Source organism: Stegastes partitus, unplaced genomic scaffold (assembly GCF_000690725.1).
Source record: "Stegastes partitus isolate 25-593 unplaced genomic scaffold, Stegastes_partitus-1.0.2 Scaffold44, whole genome shotgun sequence".
Classification (NCBI taxonomy): domain Eukaryota; kingdom Metazoa; phylum Chordata; class Actinopteri; family Pomacentridae; genus Stegastes; species Stegastes partitus.
The window spans coordinates 914,292-938,233 of record NW_007577775.1 but is presented as its reverse complement, the minus strand read 5'-3'; the positions used below and the strand labels follow the sequence as shown (position 1 = coordinate 938,233).

Below are 23,942 nucleotides of genomic sequence, written 5' to 3'. Positions count from 1 at the left end.
AGAATAATATCTACACTAATTTAACAAATGAGTTGATTCTTCTAAAGATCCCCCTCTGGTGAAAACCAAGTCATTTACCTTGTTAATATGTCTATATGGTGCTTTCCATATGTTGGAAGACACATTATGAGTAAAATGAGCTGTTAATGACTTCAAAAACACGCAATCGGACTTCCAGGGTTTCACATGAAATAAAACGAAGCATTACTTCAGTACTAATGTGTCATTATTCTCCCAGCATGTATGGCTGAGTTCCTCCAGTCTGACAGCGTGCTACTGTGCAGCTCAGAGTAGTTCTGCAGTGTTTGAGCAGAGTCCTGGGTGAGCTGGTGTGCTTGAGCTGCAGCAAGTGGAGGGTTGTTGGATATGGACAGAGGGAAGGGCCTTCTGTGTTTTCCAAAGAAAGCGACGGTTAGAGTTGCATCTAAGCCATGAGGCAGGAAGGGATTATGTTCAGGGAAAAAAAAACTTCTAAAAATGTCATTTTAATACCAAGATGAGTTTATAAGGCTTTAATCAGTGACCGGAGGGAGACTTAAATAAGAAGACTGCTGTAATAAGAGGGGCAGGCTACTGTATTGTAAATACACTTAAAGGTGAATATCTGCAATTTTCCCCATGAAGGTCATTTTACTTATCACTGAGTATTACTTGGTCTGTGTGTAACAGCTGGATAATGACTTCTGTGGGAACAAGGGGTTGGAAAGGCAGAAAGAGCTAATATAAAGATGCAGTGGGTTGTGTTATAGAAAATGTAGACTCCTGCATTTTTGGTTTTAATCAGTCTTTGCTGAATTTAGCCCCCATTGGGGACTAATAGTCAGGACAACTCAATCTCTAATGTAGTGATTTGATTCCTTCAAAGGGCCCTCAAAAGAAAATGAAGCTGCTGTTTTTTTTTTTTTACCTTCTTCACGTCTCCATAAGATGTTTTTTTTATATGCTAGAAGACACATCATAAGCAAAATAAGCAGTCAGCGCCACGGATGAGCATTTCTACTTTGAGATTACAGCTTAGCAATAATAGCCTTAAAAACACAACTTCAGATTTTGTAGCAAATCCAAGAAAGCAATCCTGTCAGCATGAGGGGCGGGGCTTTCTGTTCCATTCCTCAGAATCTCTTTCTCGCATAAACATATGTGGTTTAATGACACCAGTAATCTAATTTGCCATTGCTTTGTGTAGTGCTGAGTTGCTTTGCAGCGTTTGAGCAGAGCTGTAGGTGAGCTGGTGTGCTCGAGGTGCAGCGAGCAGTTTGGAGTGAGTAGAGATGGAGGCAGAGATTTAATAGATTAATCTAAGAAGTCACAGTGTAGAGTTAGCGTGAAGCCATTCTGAGGCAGGAAGGGATTATTTTTGTGGATGAAAAAAAAACAAAAACATTTTGATACAGACAGATGAGTTTTCAAGAGTTTAATCAATGGCCAGTGAGGGACTTTAATCTGTCTGATTTCCTGTAAGCATCTAAAGTCAACATTAAATCACAGACAAGCGCCTTAAAAAAATCTTTTAGGAAACTGGCTTCTCAGTATTTTTCCTACTTTTGTCCATTTGAATGATAAGTAAACAAATAATCAACTTAATAAATACAAATTGTGTTGCGGATGTTGTTCCAATTTTGTTGTTTATTGTAAAGTCATTATTGTTTTAGTTCTATTTTTTGCAGTTGTTTGAACAACTGGCCAAACAGGGTTTTATTGCACAATAATTATTCCCACTACAGTAGGATCAATAGCTCATAATACAAAGCAGCCACAATATAATATATTTGGAATCTTAAAAACGTCAGAATCCACATTCTTGGCTCCAAGGCTGTATATTCTTATTTATTTCCTTCCAGCTAAAGCAACAAGAACCTTCTTGTTTAAACACGTTGGAGTGGCAGGATATCGCATTAAATTAAGTCCTTTGTATGAGACAGGTAGAGGAAAAGTCAAATAATTTATAAGATTTCATATTACTCTGTATTGCACAATACAAAACCTTACAGTGTCAATCCAACTGTGGACTTTTCCCCCCACTAAATGGTAGATCAACTGTTTAAGCCAGGGGAAAACTAAGGCAGAACTTACTGGCATTGAGCACACAACTGTAACACAACATGGCCAGTCCTCCACTGGTCCCAGTGGGAGCAGCAGTGTCTTGTATCTGGTTTTGTTACACTTCAGTGACCAGGATGTCTATCAGTGGCTTCCAGTGAGGCTTCAGAATGTTTTAAACAGAGCTGAGTCTCAGAAGGGAACCAGTCATTACTCCACTGACCATATCCATGCTCACAGAGCAGTTGTTGGAGTAAGGCTGAAGTGTCTTTTATTGACTTAATGGTCAATTTGGCCTTGTAACCAGCAATGGAGGAGTCGCTTACAGCAGTCAGCCAAACCTAGTGGCCATTAGATTCATGTTGAAGCCTCAGTCAGGCTCTGGAGACCTCTTATAATATAGCCAAGCAATCGTCAGATGTATTTTTAACACAGGGTGTATCATGTTCGCTTGCCAACATTCGGTAAATACACCAAACACAGTAGAGGCTGATGGGAATGTCACCCGAGGATGGCGCTAGATGAAACATGAAGGGCTTGCTGAAGTTATTATATTTCATCCAGAGACATGAGACATGAATAAATGTCTACACCAGAAGTTTTCAAGATTTTAACCAAAACTCATGGTGGCACTAAAATTTGGTATAATTTCCAGACCAATTTCCAAAATCCAGGCTAAAAACAGTTTTACTAAGTTGTGCATATGACAGCTGGAAGTATTTTATCTGTACCCTTCTAATGAATGATTATATTTATGTTTTTATGGATTGACTGTATCTGCCTATTTGCCTTTAATGTAATTAATGATTGTGTTTATGCTTTGTAGATTGACTTTTTCTGTCTTATAGTTTTGTGTGAAGCACTTTGAATTGCCTCGGGTACAAATTGTGTTATACAAATAAAGCTGCCTTGCCTTGCTTTGCCTATAATTTATTATGTAGGTGGCAAAAAATGTCTGTGCAAAATTTGGTGCCAATCCATGGTACAAATGGGAAAATAGCTCACTGGATAAGCAGAACCTCTCTATCTCTATGATCCATCCTCTGACGATCAGGGATATCTGTTTCAATTTCCATGCCAACCAATTTGGTATGTGTCCAGAAATGTCAGAAAACCAAAGGTTTCAACTTGCTGGTGCTAATATGGGGCAAGTTAGGGAGTTGCCATATGGGTAGGGCTGAAGAAGACTTAAGAGGTCATTCAGCAAAGTGACACTGCCATCCCCAGAGTCATGCCATGACCGTGGTTGATAAAAATGTCTGATGATCTGTGCAAATGTGTGATCCGTGCTTGAGCTAGCTGTGGCTTTTTCTAAGCTTAACACAAGTACGCTTTAAGATGCTGCTGAATGGCATTTACCAACACAGACATAATGAAGGGCAAGTTAGACAACAATTCTCCTCAAAGTTTGACAAGCTGACACTCCGCTCAAAAAATGAAGGAGAGAACACTTTACATCAATGCACCTGGGCTCCCCTCAGTCTCCATACGTCTCCTGTGAAGGCACAAATCTACAGTCGCGCCTGAATGTTCTGAATACTAAATATTACGCAACTGGAGGGGAAGTAAGAAGGCAACAGCCCACAGAGGAAAGTGAGGGAACAGTGCAAAGAGGCAACAGCATTTAGCTGACACTTTGAAGTACCATGAGATGCAACTCCTCAAAACTGTCAGCAATCATAAGAGACCCTGACGAGTCTTCATTGGCATCATGGAAAGTTGGAGGCAGAGTGAGCTGAATAAAGAAGAAGTGGATGCAGGTAGAGGAGAGGCAATCAGAGAACACAGAGTGGTGCATTCCCAACAGCTGTGCCATTTCATGTCATCATGACCCTTTCTTGGATGAAAGTGAAGAAAATCCCATTGTAACTACTGTATAGTCTAACCTCTCATTTAGTTTCTGTCTCGACTCCGTCTCCGTGCTTTCGCTCTGCCGCCCCGTTCTCCCTCAGACCTGATTGTACGCTTGGACTCCTCAGGGGCTCCCTTAATAAATAGTGATGAGATAAGTAGGAGAGCCACTTCTCAGTGGGACAGTGGGAGAAATAAATATTTCCGGGGGAAATCCAATAAGGTTGAGGCAGGACGATAATAGGAGTCCCCAGCCAGTGGTCTGTGTCCCGCCACTGGAGCTGCACTGCAGTTACCTCTGTGGCCCTTTTCCATCTGACTCCGCTGGGCTGCTCCCGGCTCACATGCATCACAGGATTTGGTGACCTATTCTGACCAATTCCCTCCACCGACACCTCTGAGAACCGTCCGCAATCAGCAGTTCCCAGAGGAAGCTTTTTCCTGTTTTATCGTGCCATCCCGCCTACATAAACAGTGTGCAGGGAATGCAACGGCTCAGTGGGGAACGGGGGAAAAGAGAGGAGCTGCAGCGCGGAGGAATGGCAACCAGACAGCGGGGAGGACGGTGCTTTGCAATGGTTTGTGGTCGACGGCTAATGGAACAGCATAAAGCGCTGCACTCATCTGTGGGTCCGCTGCCTCATAGACCATGAATGCTGCAGGAGCAGACATTAGAATGAACACACACACACACACACGCATGACGAAAAAATAAATATATAAATCAGGCCAAACGCCCACACTCCAATCCCAAAGTGACACATCAAAACAGACTTATTTTATTTCAGCAGTGTACAATAAGAAACAGAAACTTTTGAAATGTCATTAAAACAAAAAAAAAAAAGAATTTTTAATGCCGAGAATGTATGGAAAGGGTCACGTTTTAATATGCAATGATGTTATTGTTGAATGTACTCTTCCAGCCCTGCCTGTTAGCACTGAGCCCAAGTGTGCCTCAGTGGCTTGTTATTATATGTAAATTAGAGTCTTTTCTTTTTTAGCCGTATGAGCAATATAGTTGCAAGGATGTTGACTGAAGCATTGTGACAGCTCTTGGATGGACAGCCATGCAGTTTGGTGCAGATTCTCACAACGCCAAGGGGCTTCTCACCTCTGATTTTTCATCCAACGACACCAAACAGAGATATTTACTGTTACCAGACAATTAGCCCCGCTCACCCTGGTGACAGCGACCCCCTGACTTTTTCGTTGAGTTTGTGGAGAACTTTTGTCCAAATATTACAGCAATCCAAATGTGCAGTTCTGCATTTTGTTTGCTTGGAACACAAATGCCATTCCCATTATCCTCAACTGTAATTTGAAGCAGTTGTAAGCGTTGTAATTATTCTTTCTAATGTGGTACTGGCCCTATTTTATGCTGTCATGAGGGGAAGGCTCCAAAAACTACCTCAAGTCAATGTTTGTTTTTTTTGTTAGCTATTTCTATTAACTTTTTCTAATTAAATAATTCAAAATGCACCCAATGTTTGTTATGAAATCAGAGTCGGCTGAATGTTTTATGTGCAGAGTATCTAATGATGAGGCCACGCAGAGATTCATATTCATGCTAAAAGGGAACATCGTAAACCTGGAAGTATGACTGTATACTCTTGGGTTGTATTCAGAACTGCCTTCTGTATACTACTGATGAATATAGTATGCACTACGTACTGTTACTGCTTAATGTTAATCATAGGCTTAGCTGCTTTTGTTGCATACAACACACTATGTTTTGGTCAAATCGGTATATACTGTGAGTATAGTAGGTGGTTTTGAACATAGTGGTGTTTCTTTACATTTCCTTTTCTAAAAGAAAGAAAACAAATACTGTGGCTAAGGGCCAAAAGGTAGGTAGAGGTTTAGGTAAAAACGAAAACAGTGAGAAAGAAAAGGAGAGGGGTTTAGGGAAGAGGCTGAGTGACTGACTCTGTGATTTTGCAGGCAGAGAGTGTGACAACACTGCAGTTACTTAAATCCGTCCGCGGTGCTGCTCATCTTCGTCACTTAGCGGAGAAAGAAAGCAGATGCTTTGATACTGTGGATGACAAATAATCCAAATAAGCACCGTTTGTCGGTGTACATGGGCTCCGAGATTTTTTAACACCAAAAAATTCTGCAATGAATGAAAAGTAGTGCATTGACAGGACACTTTTGACACTTAAGTGTGAAACCTGAAGTGGAGACAGACCTTCGCTATCTGCCAGCTGTCAGCATGGTCACTTAAACATAATATTCTTACTCTACCGGCCTCACATCAGCCTTTTTTTTTGTGTATGAATAATTCATTTGCTCTCTTTTTAAGCACCATTATGTCAGAATAAATGATAAGAACACATTTAGGATTCCTCACCTATATCTGCGCAAATATTAACATTTATTACAGAATATCTGCAAAAATGTTTTAGCTTTATTTCTGTTTAACAGGGCTGTTGGAAGAAGTGGCATGACCTGCCAAAGCGACTCAGTAAGATGAGAGTTTGAAACAACACATTGCATTTGACTAATATGTGCCTTTTGTTTGTGTGTGAAAGGGGGAGCAACAAAGCGCTGGTAATATGCTCTACCTACAGCAGTGTTTTCCCCACATGCCAGAAGACACATTTCATTGCGTTTTCATTCCTAAATCACACAGCAGAGATTACAGAAGTACCCACTGTTATGCTAAGAGGCCATAAAAGAGAGGAGGAAAGCATTTTGTATGGAGATCTGTTTGCCAATTACTCTATCTTTCGTGTAGACACGGTGTGAGCAAAGAGAGGGGAGCATCTAAAATCCCATATGAAGAATTCATATGATTGCTATCATGGAGCGCGGTTTTGTGGCGTTCTCACAGAATGTGTCCACCTAATTGGATTTTGACGACATCCAAGTGCACAGCGAGAGAGGCAAAACCTTGCCGGAGAAAAAAAAAAAAAGCAAAAGAAGAGAAATAGAAAGAGTCAATAATAGCCTGCTTGGATGTGTTTTCTAAGATATTTTAGGACTTTAAAGTGTCGGCATAGATTTTCCTCCCAGGTTTCATCAGATAAAAGGTTTTCAATCAAACTTGACTCAATTTTCAATTAATAAAATTCAATAATGTCGCTCTTTTTTTTTTTGATGCCACATGACTCACTGCAGTTTGTTTGACAGCTTGTGAAATACTGTGAATTGCAGAATGATCCCTCGTTGGAGGATTTTAAAGTGCATTTGAGTGGGGCTGATTTATCGTGAGCAGGTAGTGGGGCTCAACAAAGGGCTGCTGGAAATGTGTATTTCCGCTCTCTCCTGCATGGGGGCAGGCAGGCAGGCAGCCGCAGGCTAATCTGCAGATGAGCGTGTGTGTAGGTAAACATGACGCCTTTCATTGTAAGCACAACAGCAAACGCTCTGGAAACTCACACAAAGCGTGAGCACGGACAAAAAAAACGCGCCAGTACACACATGCATAAATGCAAATGTACACAGGCACACATGTATTCATGCACATATGGCTCGCACATGTATGTACAAACAAACAAAGGATCACATACTCATAAAGGAGCGGGCCCATGTTAAGCTGTGACGAAGAGATAATGTCACAATGTTGCTTTTGGCAAAATAGATTTAACTGCACATTTTCCCCTTTTTTTTCTATTTTTTCCCGCTCATTTTTCGCTTTATTTCCAGTTTTAAGAAAATAGGAAGAATAAATACTCTCAAGCCCAGAGGAAATGGTTAGTAAATGGAGAGCTTTATGGAAGGCTTTGGCTCTGCAGCTCACATATTGATGTTTTTATTTCTGGCTTTGTGCAGTGTCTTGGGCAGAGGCAAAAAGGTGCACTATGTAAAGGTGAGACTCCTAACTCATGAGCTGACTTCTTCAGATTATGCAGATTTTTTCCAGGTCAGTCTATATGGAGGAATAGCACACACACAGAACTGTAATTAACCATCTGCATTCATGACAGTGTCAGGTGAAAGGTGAAGGCCCTCGTAAGGTAAAAAAAACCCAATAAGGCCCTGGTTATTGAGTTGTTCTCATTCAAACATGTTACTAGGTCACCTGAAGGCTTTGGCAGCTACAGTATGTAACCATAGTTACCCAGGGTATCTGTAAGTAATTTGAGGATGGTCATGCATATGTTATACATGCATATAGCATGTGAGCAAGTCAAGTAGTATTCAGCCTCTTGTGAGCTCCTAATGCTACATTCTGCCTGAGAAAATATCTAAATTACTTCCTCCTACAGGTTGTTTCCAAATCTTAGCAAAAAATTGGTGCAATGCCAGGAATTTTGTGTTATCCTGTTACAGTGCCTATAAACAGTGTTCAACCCACTTGGAGGTTTTCCCTCTTTGTGTTGCTTTTCAACACTGAATTATGGTAAATATAAGTTTTTTTGACAAGAATTTATAAAAAAAAAAAAGAAAAACTTTTTTATTGCAAAATGAAAACATTTTTTAGATACAGTATACAGCTAAGCAATGCATACTATACATTATATATAGTGATTATTTTGCAAATGTTCTACACTGTAAATGAACAAACAAGTGAGCAGCACATTGTATAACCTAATCAAAGGATAAACAAAGAGGGCAGGAATTTCACAAAACCATAATGAATCTCTTTTCATAATTGCACTATGAGGCAAAATTTGGGAAACATACAACTGAAAAGTTTTGCCCGAAATTACAGAAGGCGGCACTTAACCTGAGTTTAAAATTGTCCTCTCACTGAAATCAAAAAACATTCAGTCTGCCACCTGTTGGTGTACCAAAGCAATATTAATACTGCAGGTGTCCGTCAAAACAATGTGACGGCAGTGAACATGATTGACAAACGGACGTGTACGCAGTGACACAGTGATGTGATGACTGGCACAGTGGCGCCCAGCTCCGTCAGGGTGGGGAGGACAGGATGGGCGCAGGGGCTCTCGGTCCTTCAGGGATAACGCTTAGTATTCAGCGTGGAGTTGGCTTCTTAACCTTCCCCCAGAGCCCAGGGTTATTTACACCAGCCCGTGGCTTCCTGCCTGTTTTCACATATCCCCTCATCCCCCCGCCCCACCCCCATGTCTCCCTTTCCCAAGGGGGTACGGGAGTTGGTAAAAGATAAGCTTTGTGTCGTGGCAGAGGCAACTGACACCGCTTCAACAACATGAGGATTTAGCCTGCGAGCGGAGAACTAATGCCCTGCACGTGCAGGGAATCTCTGATACACACCAGCGCCCATCTGCTTATGTATAGCTAAACATGAATGCAAAATGCACGTTTCTACACACACGCATACTTGCGCATGCTTGTGCAGACACATTCACTGGGTGAAATAAGCATAACAGAGGCACCCAGGAGTTCACATCGAGTCGCAGACACACACACAATGAGGTAATGAACAGCCTGCCGCAGTAAACGGCCCCCGGCATGGCTTACTCTAATGCTCACAAAATTGCTTTTAATTGGTGGAAGAGAATAAATCAATGCAAACCATGTTTAGAATACTGGTGGAGGGGGAAGAGGAGAGGAAAGAGGGCAAAAAAATGAACAGAGAGTAACAAAGGGCGGCGTGTGCAGATCATCAGACAAGGTTGCTCTGGAAATGAAAAATCCCCCTCAGTTATACCCTTATGGAGGGATGTCACAGGTGTATTGCAGCTGTTTACAGAGCTTGAAGACACTAGATCCGTGCAGACTCCAGGACCATCTCCACACAGCGAGTGAGTAATCCAGATAAGCAGTGGAGAACCCAGGGCACGCTGCGATTCACCCCCCGCCCTTCGCTGTATAGCTGCTTTGATGAAAATTAGCTGTCAGTCTACGGCTGATCAGCACAACTTCATCCGCAGCTCGCTGACCTTTACGCAGAGAGCAGTGGAAGGACGGCCGCCCACCTCACACGGAGATCAACGCAGTGAGAGATAAAACAATAACAACCGGAGAAGCTCAATGAGATGACACAGCAAAGAGTTCAACAGAAAGACACGCCTGCAGCAGGGAGAGTTGAGGTGTGCAAAAGGATGGCGTTATGTGCATCCAAGTGTCTATCAGAGAGATTGTGTGTGTTGTCTCTGCTCCACCGACAAAAACAGTGGTTAAAAACATCAAATGACTTGAGGGAGATAAAAGCCCAAACTAGAGACAGGAGGGACGCAGCTTTACAGAAGACAAATCAAACAAATCAAATCAAACTTGAGGAAGAGATTATAATCTCCTGCACGTCACTGTCTCGTTACCAAACACTCGCAAAATGAAAATTGCACCTCTTCTCTCCAGTTACTCCAGAGGAGTTCATAGGCTTTAAAATATTCAATTTGCAGGCTCACCAGGTAAAATCCATTAAGGCCAGCCAGTAATGTCAATTGAATTAGGGCTGCTTCGTATAAAGCATGGATTCCCTGTTCTTTCAGCTGAGTGGCTCTGCTGGCACCTTGTTTGTAACCACAAGGCAAATGGGATTAGAAGGAGACACTGGCCGTTAATGTAACGACATAACTTTTCAAATCATGCAAAACCACAGAGAGCCACTAACAGCCCAATGCAGCACAGAGAGAAGGCATTGCAGTCTATTTAAAACTCAATTCCTTTCTGCAAAATTGGCGCCTAAGTTGCTGAAACTCTGGCATATAACTGATACATGTCTGCACAGTGTATTAGGTGGGCTGACGGCGGCGTCTTCACCTGGAAATTAACTGTGAACAGAAGACAACGCTACATGGGTTTTGTTTGCATATGAAAGGTTTCTAGATATTGGATAGGCATCTGTGCATCCAGTGCATAATAGCTAGACTGGCTCACGCTGCAAAACGTATTATTTTCACAAATAAGATGCTTCCGTTCATTAGGGGCTATTCTAGTCTTCCTAGAAAGCTAGAAAACAACCACAGCATTGTATCGGATGTATTTTAGCCCAGATCAGTATCTTTTTCTAAACCTAACCAAGTGGTATTAGTGGCAAAATTTAACTGATTAGTTCTGGAACATAAACCAAAACAAATATCTTGAAACTACATAAAACAAGAACTGAAAATGAAAGTAAATATGACCCAAAATCCATAGATGTGAAAAAATAATGGTTCTACACAGGAATAGAACTCCAGCCTCCTGTGCGGTGGCTGACGGGGGCAAATGACGTGGATATACACAAACGAGCTGCATATACTTCCATGCGTTGCATAAACAGAAACGCGGTGCAAAAAGAAAACGCTGGATATCAACACAATGCAAGTGCCACGGGCCTCTAGGGGCAGTTTTTTAGTCTTTAGCTTTTCCGTCACTGTGATTATATGGGTGCTGAAGTGGTGTTTTTGTCCCGTCTCCCTGTGTTCTCTCTGTTATTTATGTTTATCCATGGAAACGACAGAATACACACCTTTTCATACAGCTTTTCCCTCAACCAGCGTTACATGTCCTGTTGTCTGCCTCTCAGGTGAACAGCTCACTACTGCCCCTAGAGGCCTGTGGCACTTCTGTTGTGTGACTGGATATGCAGTGTTTTCTTTTTGCATTTGTTTTCTTTTATGTAGCACATCTGTATATGCAGTGTTTTCCTTTTGCAGCACGTTTTCGTGTTTGCAGCGTTTTCTTTTTGCAGCGCATTTCTGTTTATGAAATGTGTTCATGTATACAGAGCTGGTTTGTGTATTTTCATGTCATTTGCCCCCGTCGGCCACCGTACTCCTGGGTTAAAAGTCCTACCTTGTAATTTGGACTCTGAAAATGTTTTTGACACTCATGAGTCATGTGACATAAAATTTGTGATATCTCATAATTTTACTGCTTTTATTGTGAGACTCATGCAGATTTAACATATTTTGGTTTGAAACTGTGTTCTACACACCTACATCTGTCTATGCTCTTTACAAAACAAATCATTTAAATGAGTGGTGACATTTAAGCTTGAAAGTAGATTAGAGTAGTTTGAGTAATTTACCAAAATGATTTTCAACCACATAATTGTGTGTTCACCAGCTGTAGGCTAACTCTGTCTGTCTGCTGTTCAGCGCTTGAAAGCTGACTGCCGTAGATGAAAATGATGGCAGCAATAAGATTAAACCAAAACAGTAAAGTTGTGGGTCATAAAACCAAAACAATATACTAGGAGGTGCTAAAATGCTCTGCAGAGCTGTGAGAAAGTCCAGACCTTAGGTGATAATTCTCTGTTGGTGCATCTGTATAATTAACATGGTGACCTCTCACAATACGTGTAGTTCTACAAATTTAACACTTTTTTTTTTTTAAACTTACTCTGATGTAACCCTTTATTTCCCCTGAAGCTTTTAATTTCATATTGTGGTCTTCATTAGTGGTTGTCTGCTCAGTTGTCATAGAGATGTATAGTCAGCATGCAAGAAGAGCTAAGTATCAGTGCTTCCTATTCCAATGTTTCTGCTCCAGGATCTGCTCTAAATGGAAAGTTAGTAATTTGGGGGGAAAAAAATGGCTATTTTATAATCAACACTACCAGCAGGATCTAGTCTAAATCACACCTGGTTGACTGGAACTACTTCTCCTCCCTCCTGCCTGTCATAATTAAATATCAACTCCAGCTTTACAAATGTGTGAAGCACAGAAGCCGGTTTAAAGACGAGAACGCAATCTGACTAGACATCAGTTAGTGTGTTGTTGTTCAAACAGCAGAAGTTCCCAGCTGTCTTAAAACTACAAAAAGCCATTTTATTCAAATTAATATGAGTATATATGCTGGTGAAATAAATAAAAATGTCTATGAAGTAATAATAATTAAAAAAAAAAAAGTCAAAATATATCAAGAAAAGGTCTGCAACTTTTGAGGGATTCAGGTTGCTGCGTCCAGGATCAGAACACATGAATCCTGTTTTATATTATATAAATCAGTTTTAAATGATTTATTTTATAATGACAAACACAGGTATTGACTCATTTATGTTGATATATAATAGCACGTTACTGAAGTGTAAAAGAAGCATATTGCTGCTGCACCAGAAAAAGAAAACCTGATAAATATCAGGTCGTAACATGACAAGTTTCTTGTTATAACAAGATATTTTTATGTTATTTTTAGATTTTTATAATGTTTAAATCAGGGAATGCTATGAGTGTGCATGGCTCGTCGACAGAATTTCAGTTCTACTTCATGCTTGTGTTGAGCCTCTGAGATTCTGCGGTTCTTGACCATGATGGATGATATTGTGATAATAGTATGCATACACGAAGAGGGATTTTAAAATGCAAAGGGTTGTACAGAATGAGTGTGACCCTCTGCAGGTAGGTCATTCCTCATTGATCAGCTGGGGAGGCTCTGAACACTCCATGGATACATGACTTATCACATTATCATCCATTGTGCTCAATAACAGCAGAATCACCCCGCGCCTCAACCCGAGCACTGACAAATATTCCTGTTTTTCCTGTTCTCAGCATTATTGTAATATCAGTTATCGCATTATAAAATGAAACATTTTAGTTTAGAACAAGATAAATAGCATAAAAAGCTTCTTTTTGGAAAATGCAAAGTTTGTCTGTTGTTATGACGTGAAGAACATGTTTTAACAGCTTTTCACATAAAACAATGAGCCTCTAACCTGTCCATTACTCCCACTAGTGTATTTTGAGAGGCTAAATTGATACGTTTTTCCTGCAATACAAGACTATGCTTGTCTATCATAAATGTAGCCCATCACAAATAGCATGCAACACAATAAAACGTGTGTGATATACACACATTAAGTCAAAATGTGTCCCATTCAAGGACGCAGAAATAACAGTCAACCATCCAAGAGTTTATTCAGATCTCTTTAAAGTGTCAATTAATTTGAGTCTACGAGAAGTGCTGGGTCAGATTACTGTGAAATGCTTTTAGCTACTGAACAAATTAAATAGAATCTTTTCAAACTGCTGGCGTGATCCATTCAATTGCAAAAATACATAATCTTACCTGAGTGCATGTGGATTACTGTGAATTCAAACACTCAGAATACTGCACCTTATAATAAAGCCACAAGTAGTTCCATAAATGCTGCTTTCTTTTATTTATTTTTTTCTCTTTGAACTTCTTGAAACATTTTTTTCATTGCAAATAAAAAGCATTTTCCATATTCAACTTTTACAGTTGGTTAAATCATCCTAACAAAAACAGCACTGGCTCAAACAACAGGAAAACTGGGTGTGTTCCGCAACATGTAGGGTTGGTTATCATGAAAAAATGTACATTTTTTGTAACCCTATTCAGGTATTTCATGTTGCCATACGTAGAAGATCTTTCGGGGTCCATTGGATCCCAAGAAAGAATACATGCAAAATAATTGTTAGTATTCATTATAGACTTTTACACTATGTTAAATACATTGTCTGATAAGTTGACATATTTTTGGTTCCAAATGCATGACAAATGCCCCTCTTTTGTATATATATATAAAAACAATCTTAAAAAAAAACAAAAAAACAATACCTGTCACCTAAACCAAATGGCCTGGGGTCCAAAAGTCCCTAAAGGTCCTGAATAGAGTTAAAGATGTGTGCTAATTAAAGTGATCACTGAAAACATACCTATGATCTAACTACCCATTTTTTTCAAGTGTAATCTGGGCAGACTATAGTTTCTTAGATTTGTTTGAAAGCCATGATTAAATGTAATACATTACTGGCCAACCCCGTCTGCGGGTATGTCGAGTCATCACCAGGAACACAAAACCTTTCAATCTTGACGTCCAAATCGCATCCTCAGCTCGCCATTGTGGACATTTTTCTGCATCACAAACAACTAGATGACCTTTCCTAACAAGAAGTGATGGAACACTACCACCCACCCCACCACCGCTGCCTGGAAACCCGCAGTATGTCATTTTAATCACGCCGCTCCTCGTGGAGAATGATTCTTACCTAATGCCAAAATTACAGTGGGGTGTGCTGAACCCTATTATATGACTCAAAGGTCTTCTGCAGAGTTAATTATAACCACAGCTGGTGCTGCCCTTGGCCTGTGCACTTGACAATGCGTTACTCAGCCGGGATTGACAAGTGACACGGCCTTTGACAGACCAGGTTGCAGCGTATTGAAGTGGGCAGGAGAAGATGTGTCCTTGTCCTGTTTATGTGGTCAGAGAGCTGAGAACAGCTGATAGACTCACCTGATAGAGCAGCAGCCCTCGAGCTCTTAGAGCACAATGCTCCATCCCATCCCACTGGGGACAAGTGTCCTTCAGGATTGTCAGTCTGACACACACCCTCGCACGCAGACACATGCACTGATACTGCAGCGCCATCGTGAAGAGAGGAGAGGAGAGCTGCCTGTCGACTCTCCTGCGTCTACTAGCGTGTTTCACCTGCATGTGTTTTTTTTTTTTTACCTCAAAATCAGCACCGCAGACTTGTTTTCTTTGAAGCGACTGAAGCATGACAAGCACAGGTCTTAAAAGATGCAGTCGAGACAAAGGTAATCACCATTACCAGGTTTTTGAATGTCTTTAAAAGAAACATCTTCCCTCAAGCATTTAAAATCGTACATATTTTACATAAAAGCCTGGCAGAATCAAAGAGCAAGTTTTTTTTTTTTTTTTTAGGCCCATACACAGAGAATTCCAACATTAAAGAGGAAGACCAGTTTCTTTTTCCACAGCAGCCTGAAACACCTCGACTTTTTAGGAATGCACATGGACTCTTTTTTCATGACTAGATGGTTCCTACACTGAGTGCAAACAAATCATCTTGACAGATAATAGACCACATCAAAGTATGTGTTATCAAAGCTGTTATGATCAATATTTTTTATATCAGCACCGAATCAAGTGAGGTGTTGCTCAGAGTTAATTATCACCAGAGTTTGCAGTTCCTCTCTGCTGTGTCACTGTGTCTCTCAGCATCTATTAGCTCACTGATTTGGTTACATGCATTTCACTCTCACTGCTCCCATTAGTTCTCCTTCCAGACACAACAAGAAGTCAGTAGCTAAAATAATAACTATTGATGGCTTACAGTAGAAACAAATGGCATGAAGTCAAAGTTAACTACTCAAAGCATTTAGCTGCTGAAGGATAACATAGTTCTTTCAGGAGAAAAACTAACAGGACTGTAGAAGAAAAACAGATTAGTTTCACGTTGATGGGAAAAGTTATAGTAAGATCTTTTTCATGCTGTAACAAGTTGTGTTCATGTTACAAGGAGATGTTATCAGGTTGTCATGACATAAAAAGTTATCTACATAATCTTGTTAGCCTGTTATGACAATAAAACTTGTGTTTAAATGAGAAGATGGAGTGCACTGAGAAATACGGCTTATTTATTGCACATCATTTGATAAGGTTCTACCTGAAACATGGCAAGACTCAGCTGGATTTCAGACTGCATGGAGCTGTACAGAGTGTAGAATGAGTCTAAAACAATAACATCGTTTTCCATTGATCAGACGCTTTCACAGTATCCTCTACTGTGCTCAGTAAAAACAGAATTTCACATTTTGTCAACCCAAGCATGCAGCAGAGATTAAAGTAGAACTTCATCCATTATCTATACACCGCTTAATCCTCACTAGGGTCGCGGGGGGGCTGGAGTCTATCCCAGTCGACTTAGGGTGAAGGCAGGGGACACCCTGGACAGGTCGCCAGTCTATCACAGGGCTACACTTAGAGACAGACAAGCAAGCACACTCACATTCACACCTATGGACAATTAAGAATCACCAATTAACCTCAACATGTCTTTGGACTGTGTGGGAGGAACCCGGAGAGAACCCACGCTGCACGGGGAGAACATGCAAACTCCACGCAGAAAGATTCCAGTGAACCGGCGACTTTCTTGCTGCGAGGCAACAGTGCCACCCTGCAGCCCAAAGAACTCTACCAAGAGTGGGGTTCGAACCCACGCGGACATATGTCCATTGGATCTTAAGTCCAACGCCTTAACCACTCGGCCATCCTGGTGTATACTAAAGTAGAACTTAAATCATAAAAATGAGCATTTTTCATCAATTCATGCATTGTCTGTGTTATTGCAATAAAAGTTATCTGGTGAAACATAATATATGCTGCCCCATTTTAACCATAGCTCTACATTACCACAATAAGTAGACTTGTTATAAAGTAATGTAGTAACAACATAAACGGTATTTTGTTCCAACAAGAAAAGTTTCTTGCTTTAATGTGATAAACTGAAAAAACATGAAAAACTGCTGTGCAAATGTTGTAACATAAACTTTTTTTTTTTTTTTTTTATGTTTTAGCATCTTACTGATTCCTTTTCCCTTTTTATGGTGTCCAGCAACATGTTGGCATAAAAAAAGAGAGTAACAATGTCCATCCATCCATCCATTAGATATATCCATTAATTCAGTAGAGGATTGCAGGAGGCTGGAGACTATCCCAGCTGACTTAGGATGAAGGCTGGGTTCACAGGTCACCAGTCTATCTCAAGGCCACACAGGGAGACAGACAAGCACACTCACATTCACACCTACGGACAATTTAGAATCAAACAAAAATGAGAATAAATAAAAGACTTCAGCAGGTATCTATAAATGTGACTCCAATAAATGTCAGCCTTGCTCTCTTTCTGCTGAAAATGTAAATAAGTAACTGTTTGCAAACAGCTCTGCCATGTCAGATTGAAATTACAATGCACCAGTGTTGTATTTACAGCTGGTTTCCATAGACTGCAGGTGGCAATCAGTTGTTGAATGTTTAAGTAAATTACATGCCACAAGTCAACACAAATCACAAGAGTAAGACAGAAAAAAGTGTATTTGTTTATCCACGTGTCTGAGGAAATCTGGACATGTAGGAATGTCGTGACATAATGCTGTCACCAGTGCAACGCGAACCATCTTAGACCACACTGACGCTGATCATACCAAATGAATCCTCTGTTTTCTTACCGACCTGCAAGAAAGCGAACAACTTTATTTATCAAAATCCATTAATCCATAATCTATACATCGCGTAATCCTCACTAGGGTCGTGGGGGGTCTGGAGCCTATCCCAGCCGACATAGGGCGAAGGCAGGGGACACCCTGGACAGGTCACCAGTCTATCACAGGGCTACACTTAGAGACAGACAACCAAGCACACCCACACTCACACCTATGGACAATTTAGAATCACCAGTTAAATGTTTCTGGACTTGTGGGAGGAAGCTGGAGAACCCGGAGAGAACCCACGCTGCACGGGGAGAACATGCAAACTCCACACAGAAAGATTCCGGTGCCCCCATGGGGACGCGAACCAGCGGCCTTCTCGCTGCGAGGCAACTGCGCCACCCTGCAGTCCCCGACCCTAGTAAGGATTAAGCGGTGTATACATAATGGATGGATGGATAAACTAATTCTTTAATATTAGGCTATAACTACTGGCTATGTTATGGAGTCGCCCGCCTTAGAAATATGTGATAATTACAAAAACAGATTCTACAGTGAACGAAGGTTAAATTGGTCGTACAATGTAGCTGACTTATTCAATAGTGCTGTTTAGCTACTTTTCATTTCCTGTTCTCATTACCACACCTGACGCACATCTGAATACAGGCTTCAATGGAATTCATGAATTATTCAATGTCTTTTCAGAGCCAAAATTAAAGATCTGTAGTCTGAAGTGGCAGAGGGTGGGGAAAGGTGGCGACCGAACAACAACACAAGGTAAACCCACACTATTCAGGTTGGCTTATACGGTATGTACACGCTCAAGCACCTTTTCTGTACTTACTGATGAGGGAAGCTACTGTACAATATCTATTTACAAGTGGATGTCATGTTCTATGTGGCTTAAAGATGCACATAAATTGATACTTATTTCATGGCCAGTTATTTTATTGACAGGAGTGCGTTAATAAAGAGTCTGATTTGTGACCATCCGTCTGTGATGACTCACAAAGGTAAGGGAAGGAAAAAAAACATTGTAATTCGCTTTCACTTCCTTTCTGTCTTTCTCTTTGGCTTTTATAATGTTTCCGTTCTCTCTCAATCATTCATCATCACCTCTGTCTCTGACATTCAATTGTCATTTCCACTTGTTATCCGTGAGCAACCTTGAGCCAATCCACCGCACATACACTCAACACACACACATATGCACAGCGTTTACACTCGCTGCTAAGCACGCATTGTTGCGGTACGCTTCATTTCACCTTAGCTGAGACTGTTTACTTTGCGTACACTGCGAGTTAATGAGACTGTGACAGTTAATACCGCTTGTTTACAATGTGCCGATGTTGTCGCCGCTGAAGTGTCTGTGATGAAATTTTATACAAGGAGCAGCAGGAAACTCACCAGAGACAGAGATGTTCCCTCAGAGATAGCGCACTGCAAACACTACAGGTTAAGGAAAAGGTCCCAAAAGAGACTTGTCTCTTAGGAACAGATGATTTTATCAGAACATTTGCACCGAGCTGATCACCGCGTGTATAATAAATGCAGCAGATCCACTTTACAAACTTTATACTTGCGAGACAGCGACCTGCCCTTCTTGTACGATATGTTAAGGTGTCAAGGTGCCCTGCATAATGCTCGCGTGGCAGTACAAAACGGTGTGACATGAATACACTATCACCCTCCCGCCTTTTAGGAGCGTTAGAATTTTATTCTTGGCGTAAAAGGGTCTTGAAATCTCCTCCCCGCAATGTTTACACGGGTTATCTACAGCCGCTATCTGTCTGCAACAAGGAAACAGCGCACCTTCAGGTTTTCCCTGAGCCACCATCAGCCTAAAACATGTACAACAGACGTGCAAACAATGTCAGGGCCTCAAACATTAGAGGCCGGATAGCAAAGCCGCTTGTAACTGTGTTGCCTTCCATGCTTTAAGGTGCGAGAGAAATGCTGCAGTTTGTGCGAGAAAGATATTGTGGCGTTTTATCGAGGCTCAGGAGGATGGGTATAGCTGACACTCACGTCCTCTGCTCAGCGGCAAGGAGACGGGGACGTCACACAGTAAATTGCCGACAGAACAGGAAAGCTGAATCCTGTGAAATTTGCATTTTAACAGCCACAGTACACAAAAGTGTCAAGAGCCACTGCCATACAAGATGATACACTGAAAACCAGGGAAGAGGTGAGGGAGAGAATATGTGAAGGGATCCTGACTCCGACCGCAAACTGGTGGGCGGCTGAAATCACACGAGGGAACGTATCACGGAAGGTTTTAATGTATATGTTGGCAATTTTACACCTACTCTGCATAAATGTCCCCGCTTAACTTCTTTTAGCTGTCAGAACGGACTAAGACTACAAGGAAAGCACTGCACGGGTACACATGGTGGAAAATATACTGATGAAAGGGCAGCTTTTAGAGTTTAGGTGGGAAAAAAGTTTTCTTTACAAATTTTGCAATTCTGATCTTTTTCCTAAAATCAGTATTAATTGTAAAATTAGCTGAAAGAACTTGGTGCACAAAAAAATGACCTTCACTAAAATTTCAAAGGGTTAAATGTTGTGCAGTTTTAATTAGTATTCATTTATTCAGACCGCCATTATAAATTGTTTCATTTGGAGGATTGTGCTTGGGTCACCTATTGAGGTAATTCAAAGGACTCAAGGTGAGACAAATAATTAACCTAAGTGTTGTTGTTTTCATTGCGCTCATTGGTTTTATTTGCTAGTTGCACACTTTTGAGTCACCATAGCACCGTTTAATGTGAAAATGTGTAGATTTTCTGATTGAGTGAAGAAGCAGCTGGATCTGTTCATCCACATTAATCAGGCTTGATTATAAGCCGAGAGGCCTGATGAGCTGCAAGTACACATTCCAACATTTTGGAGATAAAGAAAAAAATATTTGGTGATGTGAGCAAAAGCGATTCTTAACTCATCAGGTCTAAACATGACATCACCACATTTTATTGTTGTAAAAAATTATTCTTTACCGCTTTACAGATTTCTGTGTGTGTTGTTGTCAGCTGCCACTGTAAAAGCCAAGCCGGGGTTCCCTCCCAGTGATGAGATATGTGTTGCCACAACCACTGAGCTTTATTTGCGCTGGTTTGTTTGGATGTGTTACTGTGAAAAACTAATATATAAGCTGCGAAAACCCCAGTGGAGCTGTGATTCACACATTAAAGTGGCCAACAGAGCTATCAATATGTAAGTGGAGAGTGTTTTGTACCATTAAACCTGTGCTTAATAAATATTTGCATTCTCAGTGGGTGTGCGTGGTGGTGGTATTTATTAAAGAAACTGTTGACCTGAATTGCATATGTGCTACTTAGCATACAGGGTTCTCTATTTCGCTGGTCATTCAGCGTAGCACAGTTATCAGTTACCATGAAAGGAACCAGTATTCCGGGGGGGGTGGGGGGCGGAAGAGATGCGGATGAAGAAACCAAATTGAATCTGTTTCTTGTCAGGGAGGATTTATTCCGATTCCATGCTGATGTTTTACTTTTAAGAAAGGCGCAAACTGAAAATGGCTTGGACCAATTGAAAATGGTCTAATGCTCAACAGCGAAGCAATTAAAATGGAGCTAAAGTTCACGCTGAACTCCAAAGAATTATGCAGATGCCATAGAGTACAGTACATTTTCTGCCTGCAGTTCATTTGAGGATGCCAGTATTGCCTGACAGAGTTGCTGTTTCCAGACATGCTGCTTCCTGCCCTCATAGGTCTCCCTTTTAATAATGCTCCACAGGTTCTCAATAGGCTTGAGGACTCAGTGCTGTTTTGTCAAGCATGGCATGGCATGTTCTCCTGCATGACACAAATTTTATTCCATTATTCTGCTTTTTTTTCGCCTTAAGAAATGGTCATACTGTCGGAACCCCGCATACTGTATCTTGTCGTTATGACGTCCTATCGTCTCACTTCGCCATAGATCATCACTCTGCTTCCTCTGTGCTGACGCTGCAGTCTTGTTGGAACAAGATGGTCATTCACGGATGACCAGATTTCCATCCATCTGGACTGTCTAATGAAGCACAGCTTTCATTGGGGAATAATAAATATATCTGAGACCACTCAGAAATATTTATTATCACCTGCAAGACTTTCTCAATGTGAGTTTTGGTTAAGGAGTGCTGAAATGCAGCTTGATGCACTACTCGCTTCACTTATTCTCAGCTAAATCATTAAATGGTGATTATCAGCTGTAAGTGTTCTTATAAGTGGCCTCGTTCAGCTACCAGCAGGGTCAGTAGGCTATCACCTTATTAAACTGCAGTGGTGGTCTTAAGGCTCTAAAGGATCGTGAATTGAGTTCTCGGTTCTTGGGCCACCAGAAACAACAGCAGGTGTGAATATGTTTCTTGCTAAACTGTAGGTTCTTTTATGCTGTCCTTTACAATATTTTTTATTTGTCTGACATCAGCTTCCCTCAACAAAATCCAGTTAAAGCAAGTTTCAGAAATCCCATCTTCCATTATTCTGTATCCCAATAAATACACTTTTGTTTTGAGATTTTTTTTTTCCTACTGACAACGCTTCAAAGCACAACTCTAAAGGTTTTGATGTAAAATTACGGCATCGTATGACCTGGTTAACATGTTAAGGCCCTCAGTTGCAACCGTGGCCACACATTAGACTCGGTGTTTACTCTGGAGCTAAATATAAGAGACCTACGTGGGATCATATGTGCATTCTGACTAACCCTGTGATTCAGACTGTGGAGACAAATAACAAATAGAGGGGGAATTCTGGTGTTATCAATGAGCAAACAGAAATAATATTCATTCCCCTCTTTAATCGTGCCATGGACAAAATCCGCAATAAGAGCAACCGCATGGATAAGCATTTTAATTCTTAAAAGAATGCGGAGGAGAGCTGAAAGGAAGTGTTGCTTGAGTACATTTTTAATATTTGCGTCTCATTTTGTTTGTATATGTGGTGCATTCCTACCTGGGTTTGTCTTGTTTTGTATGAACTAAGTTGCTTTATTCACATTTTACTTACTTTATGTAAAATTAACTCCTCTATTGCACACTTAAACTTCACTACTGTTCCTAAATTTGCGTCTTTTTTGAGCTCTGATTTCTAAGTTTGATTCTGTATGTCTTCCACTTTGAAAAGCGTTTAAGCCTTTACTTGACTGATTTTGTCTATGCTCCCAATCACACGGAAAGGTTCCATCATCTCTCCCGATGTTGTCTTCATTTTTTTGACACAGTAGTTATTGTCATGCCTCTTGCAGGACATTGCATGATATTGTGCCTTTTATCTTTTAGAAAGGGCTGCAGGGTGGTGCAGTTGGTAGCACTGTTGCCTCGCAGCAAGAAGGTTGCCGGTTCGCGTCTTGGTGGGGACACCGGAATCTTTCTGCGTGGAGTTTGCATGTTCTCCCCGTGCAGCGTGGGTTCTCTCCGGGTTCTCCGGCTTCCTCCCACACAGTCTAAAAACATGTTGAGGTTAATTGGTGATTCTAAATTGTCCATAGGTGTGAATGTGAGTGTGCTTGGTTGTCTGTCTCTTTGTGTAACTCTGTGATAGACTGGCGACCTGTCCAGGGTGTCCCCTGCCTTCACCCTAAGTCGGCTGGGATAGGCTCCAGCCCCCCCGCGACCCTAGTGAGGATTAAGCGGTGTATAGATAATGGATGGATCTTTTAGAAAGCTTAAACAATGTGGAGCAAGTCGGTGTCCCTTTTATCAGGATCAGCTGACAAACTAATGAACAATCCAGTCTGATACTAACACCTGCTATATAAAAAGATATGAGAGGGGGAAAAAAAAAAAAAAAAAACAAGCTCAAAAGTAGGAAACTATTTCACACTGAAGTATAATTGTACCAGATAATTGAACAAGAAAATGTAATATCAGCACATGTCTCAGTGGGCACCTAACATATGTCCACTGCCAACAACCATTATGTTAAAATTTCTACCAGTAGGAAGCTTTGGCATCTCTTCTATCTGGTTTGTATGACTGCATTTCACTTTCAACTGATTTTGTCCTGATTGCAATATACAATGACTTCTTTCAGATTTTATTTACATGGATAAGGTAAGCATTAATCTCAGAGGGACGCCGTTTGTAATTACTCTTCCTCAATCTAGGGACTGTGGCGTGGCAGAAGATTCCTGGCCGAGAGGTGATCAAAAAAAATCCATAATCTCTTTTCTTTGCCCTCAAGGTGACATCTGTTTTAAAAAGAACTCTAATCTGAGCTGATATAAAAGGACTTTCAAAAAGCCATTTCGCTGGCTTTTGC

At 41.0% G+C, this 23,942-nt stretch overlaps 1 protein-coding gene and 1 non-coding gene across 2 annotated transcripts in view; both read right to left on the bottom strand.

Annotated features, from left to right (window-relative positions):
- Window positions 1-23,942, bottom strand: part of si:dkeyp-14d3.1 (transmembrane protein 132C) — a 152,794-nt gene that overhangs the window by 70,752 nt on the left and 58,100 nt on the right. The window lies entirely within an intron of this gene.
- trnal-uaa (transfer RNA leucine (anticodon UAA)) lies at window positions 16,660-16,742 on the bottom strand. The gene has a single exon. It is a non-coding gene; the product is annotated as a tRNA-Leu (tRNA).